Source organism: Musca domestica, unplaced genomic scaffold (genome assembly GCF_030504385.1).
Source record: "Musca domestica strain aabys unplaced genomic scaffold, Musca_domestica.polishedcontigs.V.1.1 20, whole genome shotgun sequence".
NCBI classification, from domain to species: domain Eukaryota; kingdom Metazoa; phylum Arthropoda; class Insecta; order Diptera; family Muscidae; genus Musca; species Musca domestica.
Window position 1 is genome coordinate 1152623 of NW_026712250.1, and position 9426 is coordinate 1162048.

The window sequence follows — 9426 nt, forward strand, 5'->3', positions numbered from 1 at the left end:
CAGATTTTTTTATTTATTATTATCATAAGTAAATAAAATTATAGCCATGCATGCCTGCGATTTTTTAAAAGCTGTGCAAACACAAACCCACAAAAACTGATGTTTATAAATTTATGGAAAAATAATTTTATTTTTGTTGAGGGAGGAAGTGAAGGTAACAAATGTTCGGCGCTTAACCTTTCCATCCATATTGCCATTAACAATCCAGCACCTTTGCTTTGACAATCCCCCTCCAAAAATAAATTCCTTTGAATCAACTTATTGTCAAAAATAAAAAGAAGTCATTACCGTTTATCGCAAATAAGGAATCTCTCTCCCTAAACAGCTTTTGGTGTAAAGCGTATCGCTCAACACCCCATTTGCATTTTGCTGGATGGATCCTACAGCTGGGGAGGCCAAAGTGCCGAAACCTACATCATTTGCCAGGGGGTGAATTGTATGACAGCTTTATTTGTTTTTTTTTTTTTTTTTTTTTTTTTTTTTTTGAAAAAAATGTTTATTTTTCAAAGATGGCATAACGTCTTCAGAGACAGACCTCCAGCTCAAGGGAGTCGTATGGCAGAAGATTTTATTGGTGTCAAGCATTGATAACATTCATAAGTAAACCATGAAGAAATATAAAGAAAATATTAGGAGGGCAAAACAGATTGATTGAGATGATTTGTGTGTCATAAATGGAGAATATTCAAAAGAAAAGGAAATGAAAGTAAAGTAAAAGTAGTAAAGCGGAAGGTGCAAAGAAGATAAAGAAACTTTCTGTGAAAGACCAGCAAACATCAGCATTCAATTTGAAATTGCCACCGCCTTGAGAAAGAGGGTCATAGAGGACATATATATCGGGTCTCCGGATCTGACGTTTCACGTACACTTATGTAATCCATGGATCAACCTACTTGCCAAAAAAATCGATCATAATCCCTGGAAAGTAGTGCACTTAAACCCCATAATAACGGAGATTATATCCAAAAAGACTACGGACATAAACCCCATTATCGGGTAGGTATTTCTAACCTGATTACGAAAAAACAATTTTTTTGTGGGAAAATAACCGGTTACCCGGTTATTCGACCCGAAAGTTCGGATAAAAAACCGGGTTTAACTAACCTGATTACGACAAAGCAATTTTTTGTGGGGAAATACCCGGTTACCCGGTTATTCGACCCGAAAGTTCGGATAAAAAACCGGGTTTTACTAACCTGATTACGACAAAGCAATTTTTTGTGGGGAAATACCTGGTTATCTGGTTATTCGACCCGAAAGTTCGGATAAAAAACCGGGTTTTACTAACCTGATTATGACAAAGCAATTTTTTGTGGGGAAATACCCGGTTACCCGGTTATTCAACCCGAAAGTTCGGATAAAAAACCGGGTTTTACTAACCTGATTCGGTAAAGCAATTTTTTGTGGGGAAATACCCGCTTAGCCGGTTATTCAACCTGAAAATTTGGATACAAAATCCGGATTTTATCCGGTTCTACAAAACTACTAAATACAAATGGGTATCATCTGAAAGCTTATGGAAACACCTATTTAACAAGTGATCATATGACATGGGATTATTTGAACCGGTTCCGGAGCAATACAAGAAGATTGGTACTTTTTTGTAACGGAACCTTTTGAAAATCCCCTAAAAAATCGAAAATGGGGTATTATAGCCTATACTCTTGCCTTTTCTAAATAGTGTCAAATGAGCCCTCTTATATGGGTAGGTATTTCCAAAGGCTTTCAAATGATACCCATTTGTATATATCAGTTTTACAAGACCGGATAATACCCGGTTTTGTATTGGAAGATTATAGTTGAAAAACCGGGTACTTCTTCCACGAAAAAAATTTATTTTCCGTATTTAGGTTAAAATTACCTACGTATAATAAAAAAAATCAGGTCAATCCGAGCATGGCCCTTAAACTCAATTTAAGTCTGGTTTTCGTTTGCGGATTATGCCCGAAAATTTTTCGGCAAACAATCATGCTCTCCACTTTACTATGGGGGTTATGACCAAACAATCCGGATATAATGGTCATAATTGCAATGGGGATTATGTCCGGGCACCATCCTATCCCTCAAGCGATCAGCATCCCCAAATTCTCTTAAAGTTGTAAGAACTGTGATCCAGTTCGTCTTCAGTCCGCCTCAGTTCGTTTTGGGTCCGAAGCCATCCGATACTACTTCTATAATTTTTTTCATAAGGAAAAATCTCTCGATCTTTATTCCTACTAGGATTTCCCAGTTCTCTTCAACTCAATCTGAGATTTGACTCATGTAAAATTTCTTCTCTCAAATTGAGATTTAGTCCATCTATTTTTCAATGCTCAACAAATTCTTGATCTCAATGACTTCTCTCTTTTTTTCTCCAATCTGACTTAAAGAATTCCCTGCCACTAAATGCCTTTTAGTCTTTTATCTCCATTTGTAAACCGTTAATGACTTCTTAATTTTGCTGTGGCTTCTCTGGCCGTTTCTTAACCCTTGAAAAATGCATTAACTTCCTTATCGAGTTTAACATCTAATAACTCCTTCAGAGAATTAACCGCTTCATTTTTCTTCCTCTCTGCAGACATCATTTAAATGCCATTTCGGTTTCTATGGCTTAACCGAATCGGCTCTAATGATGTTTAGACGCCGCCTGGCCATGTTGACATCAGCATTCCAAATCCTCTGCTTAATCCTAATCTCAGCAACATCACATTGTCGAGACCACTTCTTGGTCATAACGGAGGGGTCAGTGACCTCAGCATGACTATAATGTGAGACTCCTTTAGCTGCACCACAATATATGGTGGTAGTGGCAGGGAATCCTTTTATTTCATTTTTTTCTGCTCTTTTACACTTGTCACCGATGCCACTGCTAACTATGAACACTTGGTGACAACAACACGGCATATATGTTCGCTACAACAACAACAACAGCAGCAACACAAAACTCATTTCATGGTGATGATGAGGGTCATTATTTTATAACAAAGAGTAAAAACTTATTTTATGTGTCAACACTTAACACAGAGAGAGAGAGAGAGATGATATGCGGACGGGCTTGCAGGACAGGCAGGCAGTCAGTCGCATTCATACATACAAAACTGTAAATGAAAAGGATCAGCCACCCGGACACATACTTAAATCCGTAGACACAATTTCTGTTTGTTGCCTGTCATATCAATAAAATGGGAACCGGTAGTGTTTTATACACTCGCCAACAAAAAACACTCGCACACACACACACGCATACATGGATATAGAGGAACAGAAAGGATAACATCCTTTTTTCGGGCTGGCAGCAGTAATAATCATAAAAAACGTATGACAACATTGAAAACATAAAAATTGTCCAAACACCGAAATTTTGTACGAGACAGGACTAAGAATGAAGGCGAAGGCATGTCAGTGGCAGTGGCAGGAGCAGCGACAGTTAAGGGTTACACCAAACATCAGTGGCACCACCACCATCATCACTACAATGAATGATGGCAAAAAAAAGACAAGGGCTTGTGGGTGATATAGAGGGCAGCTTCTTTGGGTGCCTTTTTTTCTCCAAAAACGACATGACTTTCGGTTTCATTTAAAAGACGTCTTTTCAAAGGCCACAATGGACTCAAATGAGCAATGGTAACGAATATTTCTAAATAAAGTTGCAATTTTTTGACTAAATGGGACTTTGTACCCGATTTTAGGAAGAACAAGTAAAAAAGCTGTAAGTTCGGCCGGGCCGAACTTTTAATACCCTCCACCATTTGGTACAAATTTGGCAATTTCCAAAAAATAAAACCCGTTAAAAATTCTGTTAAAATCTTAAAAATACCGAATGCTTATACAATTTTCTGGCATGGCTGAAGTATCCATTACGAACTTCACATGCGAAATTTGAAACAATCCCTGTAAATAATGTCGCTAAAATCATTAAAATACCGAATATCGGGGGGTACCGTTATATGGGGGCTACACGAAGACGTGGACCTGCACAGATAATTTTCTGTCTTAGGCTGTAGTATCTATTACGAACTTCAAATGCCAAATTTGAAATAATTCCGGTGAATAATGTCGCTAAAATCATCAAAATACCGAATATCGGGAGGTACCGTTATATGGGGGCTATATGATAACTTGGACCTACATGGCCCATTTACGAACTGGCAAAATATACATGTGTGCAAAATTTTAGCCTTCTATCTCAATTTGTTCGAAAGATAGCGTGATTACAACAGACAGACAGACGGACAGACAGACAGACAGACAGACAGACACACAGACAGACAGACGGATATGGCTAAATCGTCTTAGAATTTCACGCTGATCAAGAATATATAATTTTTTGGGTCTGACATGAATATTTCGAGGAGTTACAAACGGAATGACAAAATTAATATACCCTCCATAGAATGGTGGAGGGTATAAAAAATATTCAAATTTTCGAGAATTCTGAGACAGTTTTTAACATTCTCAAAATCTGGTAAAAAAAATAGGAAATAGAGTAACTTTCAGCTGAGAGGTTGGAATACCTCAGGGAGAGAGTTAAAAGAAAAAGTTAAAAGAAAATAGAAAATATTTCATAAACAAAAACAATCTCTAAGGCAGTCTTGCCCACAATATTTGCAAAGTTGGAGCAAAATCGGATTCTCCTTTCCCTTTCTGTGCAGAAAAATATTATTATTATTATTTTTTTTTTTTATTTTTTTTTGAAAATATGGACATTTTTTGGTGGAGTCCCAGTGCCCACCAGTCGAGTCCATGCAGTTTAATCTAGTGTACACTAATGTATTCCAAAAGGTAAACATATCTGCTGCTCTAAGGCAGTCTTGCCCAAAATATGCATTTGTAGTGGTTAAATTATCTCTCGGCCTTACAAGTCGATAGCTAACGAAAATTGGGAGAGATGGCGTGTGTTTGTTTATACTTTTCTGTTCGAGGCTGCTCATAGCTGTTCTAAAGCCATTTAAGCCTCAGTTTCCTTATAAAAAAATCGCCTTGTGGAAATATATCTTCCAACCGAAAAAAATTTCAAATTGTCATAATTTCCGACCATTTTTCACTTCTCAACATGGCAACACTGGCAATATGACAATTCAGTCCACTTTTAATAGCAAATGCCCTTGGAGCTAAAATATTTCCATTTGTTCACCTTTAATAGCAAAATGTTCTCCAATATAACAAAATTTTCAGTTATCATAATTTCCTACCAATTTTCCCCACTCTCAATATGGCAACACTGTCCGGATGACAACATGATTGTTATACAACTCGTCTTCGTTTTTTGATCTGGGAATGAAAGTTAAGTATGCACTTGTTTTCCATTTGCTCCAGCTCCACCGCATCGTGTTCTTGCAGACGATGATAACAATAAAGCAGATGATGCCATTCCAGCGATTCATGTGTATTCGATAGTTTCTGTTGGGACAAAGGACAAGTGGCAAGCTGTACATGACACAAGGAGATACAAGATTTTTTGGGACACATTTTTTCCGGGCATATGAACATGGATGTGGGGAAATTTTCCTTAAAAGTTTGGGAGGAAATTGTAGTGAATATAGGAAGGTGAACTTCCTCTCAGCATGGATACATGAAAGGCAAATCCGCAGGAGTTCACATGAGGCGATAGATTATATTGAGAGAATTGTGGAAAATCGACACTGGGATGGGATATGGAGGTGATAGCATTGATGTGCAAAACTGCCAAAAAAAACGTACGTTAGCGGCACTGGTTATACGCGTATTCTCGGTTCTCTCTTCTCGTGAGCAATTTTTGATGGTTAATTCTCAGTTTCGATCATAAACTCGCTCTCAATTTAGTTTTTCACATCATTGTTTCATACCATCGGGATTTTCTCTCTCACTCTCTCTCTCTCTCTCTCTTAGTTGTCTAGGGTTGTAAATCGCTGAGAAGCCGATTCATTAACTTAAATATAGGTGAGGAGATCCACAGGGTTAATAGAGGTACGTCAGGGAAACTACTCGAATCATTGATGTCTCTTTTAGTTAGAAATGAAGTCCTAGTGAATTTTGACAACTGTGACTTTAGTCGAACTCGGGTTGGGTCCATGATAATGGTCTTCGGATAAACCCAAGCAATCCTAAAACATAAAAGTTCCCTCAATCGCTATCGGAAAAACCGGGTATTTCTTCAACGAAAAAAGTACTTTGATGTATTTAGGTTAAAAATACCTACCTGTAATAAAAATTCCAGGTCAATCCGTGCATGGCCCTTAAACTCAATTCATGTCTGGTTTTCGTTCTGAGAATTATGCTCGAAATTTTTTCTGCAAACAATCATGCTCTCCACTTTACTATGGGGGTTATGACCAAAAATCTGGATATAATGGCCATAATTGCAATGGGGATTATGTCCGGGCACTATCATATCCCTCAACCGATTAGCGTCCCCAAATTATCTAAAAGTTATAAGAACCCTGCTCCAGTTCGTCTTCAGTCTGCCTCAGTTCGTTTTGGGTCCGAAGCCATGCGATGCTGCTTCTCTAGATTTTTTCATAAGGAAAAATCTTACAGTCCTTACCCACTAGGATTTCCCAGTTCTCTTTCAGTTTAATCTGAGATTTGACTCATGTCAAATTTTCTCTCTCAAATCGAGAATTACTATTCATCTATTTTCCCTTTTTATCGAATGGAGCTCTACCTCCACGGAATACCTCCGTGAGCCTATAACATTTCGCAAAATGCGTCCAAGCCAAAATTTGTTGGAATACTTTCGAACTGAGATCAATTCAAACGATTATCTCAAAGCCGACAAAACGTATAGACTCCCAGGAATACAATCCGTCTGATAACTTCTGGTCGAACTTGCAGCAATCTGAACACTTTCAAATAGAGAATATTTGATATTCTCAAAGCCCCAAACAAAACGAATATTTTGGAATGGAGATCAATTTCCGCGATTTTGAAACGAGAGCAATCCCCTTAATACCTCTGAACCGAGAACAATTAACCCAAATACCTCCGAGCAGACAGCAATACATTTCTAAGCCACAAACCATTTGGTAAATTTCGAGCCGAGGGCAGTTCAGTTGCTACTTCCAATGGCGACAGCAACTGAAAGATAACGAGACAAAAACACATCACCCGCATTCTTTCGCGCCGAGTGAATGCTCAGCACCCTCACTCCTATTAGCCGATATCATTTCGAATTCTTGCTAGCCAAGAAGTTCACCCCAGCTGTCCTAGCTGACGAAAAACGGAATAAATCGGAACGATTACAATACAAAAACAAGCCTCCTTATTTTCACTCAATAGCCTCCGAGCCCACAGCAATTCACTCTGATTTCTCCCTGCCATCGAAAACCCTGAATACTTCCAAGTCAACTGTATCCCGAACACTTCTCACCTGAGAGAGAGAGATTTTAACTGATCACCTCTTAGCTGATAGGAGATTACACGACTACATTCGAGAAAATAAAAACAATAATACCTCAAAACTGAGGTCCACTAGGTACGACCTGAGAGGTCGCAAGATCCTTACTTTTACTCGCATTACTAAATAGAGTGACCTCTTATAACATACTGGAAAAAAACTACGCCAATCGAAAAAATATTTTCAATCGATTTTTTGCTGCCATGAATCCGATTTAAGTTTAAATACATTTTTCGATTCCTTTAAATTTTTGAAAACCATAAAAATATCTCTAACAATGTGTACTTTAATATTAGACTTTAACCATGAAATAGTTCTCCTTCCTTTAAAGGACCACACAACAAATTTGCACCACCTTAGCCCTTGACAACTGGGCAACCCTTTCACTTCTTCTAGTTATTCAGTTTTTTTTCCTTTCATTATCAACTTTCGCTTTTAAAATGGGCAATATCCGTTAGCAAATGTTGCAGAATTTTCAAGTGGGTCTCTGCTGTTGCAGTCAAATAACAACAAAAACAAACAACAACACACACTCAAAATTACAACAAAATATTTATAAAGAATATATGGAGTCAAATAAACATTGATTTGAAGAGGGGGCGGGGGGCACTCTTTGTTTATTTTACGACACTTGGGAGAGTGCGAGGCAGGGGTGGGGCAACTATGTTACATGGAGTTCGCATTTTGTTGTTGATTTGCCCAGCCAAGGAATTACATTCTGTTTCATTCGAAGGAACTTATCAAAAGCCATCATCGCAAAAGCTTGTTCATATTTCATATGTTTTGCAACAAAGCTCTAAGTCTGTTGTTGTTGCTGTCTTTTTTCATTTTGTTGGCAATTTTTCATAACATCTTTTATTCCGTTCTTGTTGTTGCTGTTGTTGTCCTTTTTGTCTGCCCGTTTTGGTCCCGTCTGTTTATGTGAAATCCTAAATCCTCAATACGTGCGGTTTGACTATTTCCTCCGAATGTGTTCCCGGCTGTTGCGGTTAGGCTTTCAAACACAAGACAAGCCCGAACAACTTCTCCAACTTTGCCGTACGACCATTGCCGCAACCTAACACCATCGAATGCCAATGATGAAGTCAGTTATGGCCGGTGTATTAAATTTTATTAAACCTTCGAGTTTAGAGTGGATTTTCCGCCTAGAATTTAATGGGGGGCATTTTTTGCAAAAAACATAACAAAAACAGAGAGAGGATAAAAAAGGATATTCGTTGGTATTGGTGGAAAGGTTTGACTAGGCATTGGGGTATTAGTTTTTTATTTTCAATTTTTTTAGTGGCAACTACAGCTATTCCAAGATGTTTACAGGGGCAGGTTGTGGGCTTTGGAATTTTTTCCAAAATTGGAGGGGTTAAAAGGGATTTTTTCCAAAGAAGAAAAGAAAGAACTTCAGAACTCTATTCTTTGAATTAATCTTTTTCAATGTTTGGAAGAGATACAGAAAAGCCATAGAATGGAGGTTTTTCCTCAAACCAATAATATTTTATAAAAAAAATGATTTTTAGAAAAAAATTTTTATTGAAAATCCAAAATATTTTTTTATGAGCAAGTTTAAAGGAGTCAATCGACAGATGTATACCCTTTTGCCGACAGCGGTATATCCTCTGCTAATATTCTCTTATTTAAATATATTTTTACTTCTGTTAGGATTATTCAATTATTTTTTTCGCAAGTTATGACAGATTAAACTATTGAAAATTGTGATAATTTGTGTGTGAGGTGCCAAAAAGGGTTCGCAGATTTATATCATCTTCACTACAGATCTTGTGAATTTGAAGAGAGTTGGATGCTTATTTCGTTTTCTTCAAGCTTTGGGTTTTTCAAAATCTTGAAACCTATGTGGGGCAGTTACCAGAAGTAATGGTCCGATCTCTACCTTCTTTAGTATGGATTATATTAAGTTTGTCATTCTGTTTGTAAAACCTCGAAATACACATTTTAGACCCCACAATGTATATATATTCTTGATCAGAATAAAATTCTATGTCGATTTAGCGATGTCCGTCCGTCTATCCATCTGTCCGTCTGTGGAAATCACTCCAGCTTTCGAACGAATTGAAGTAGAT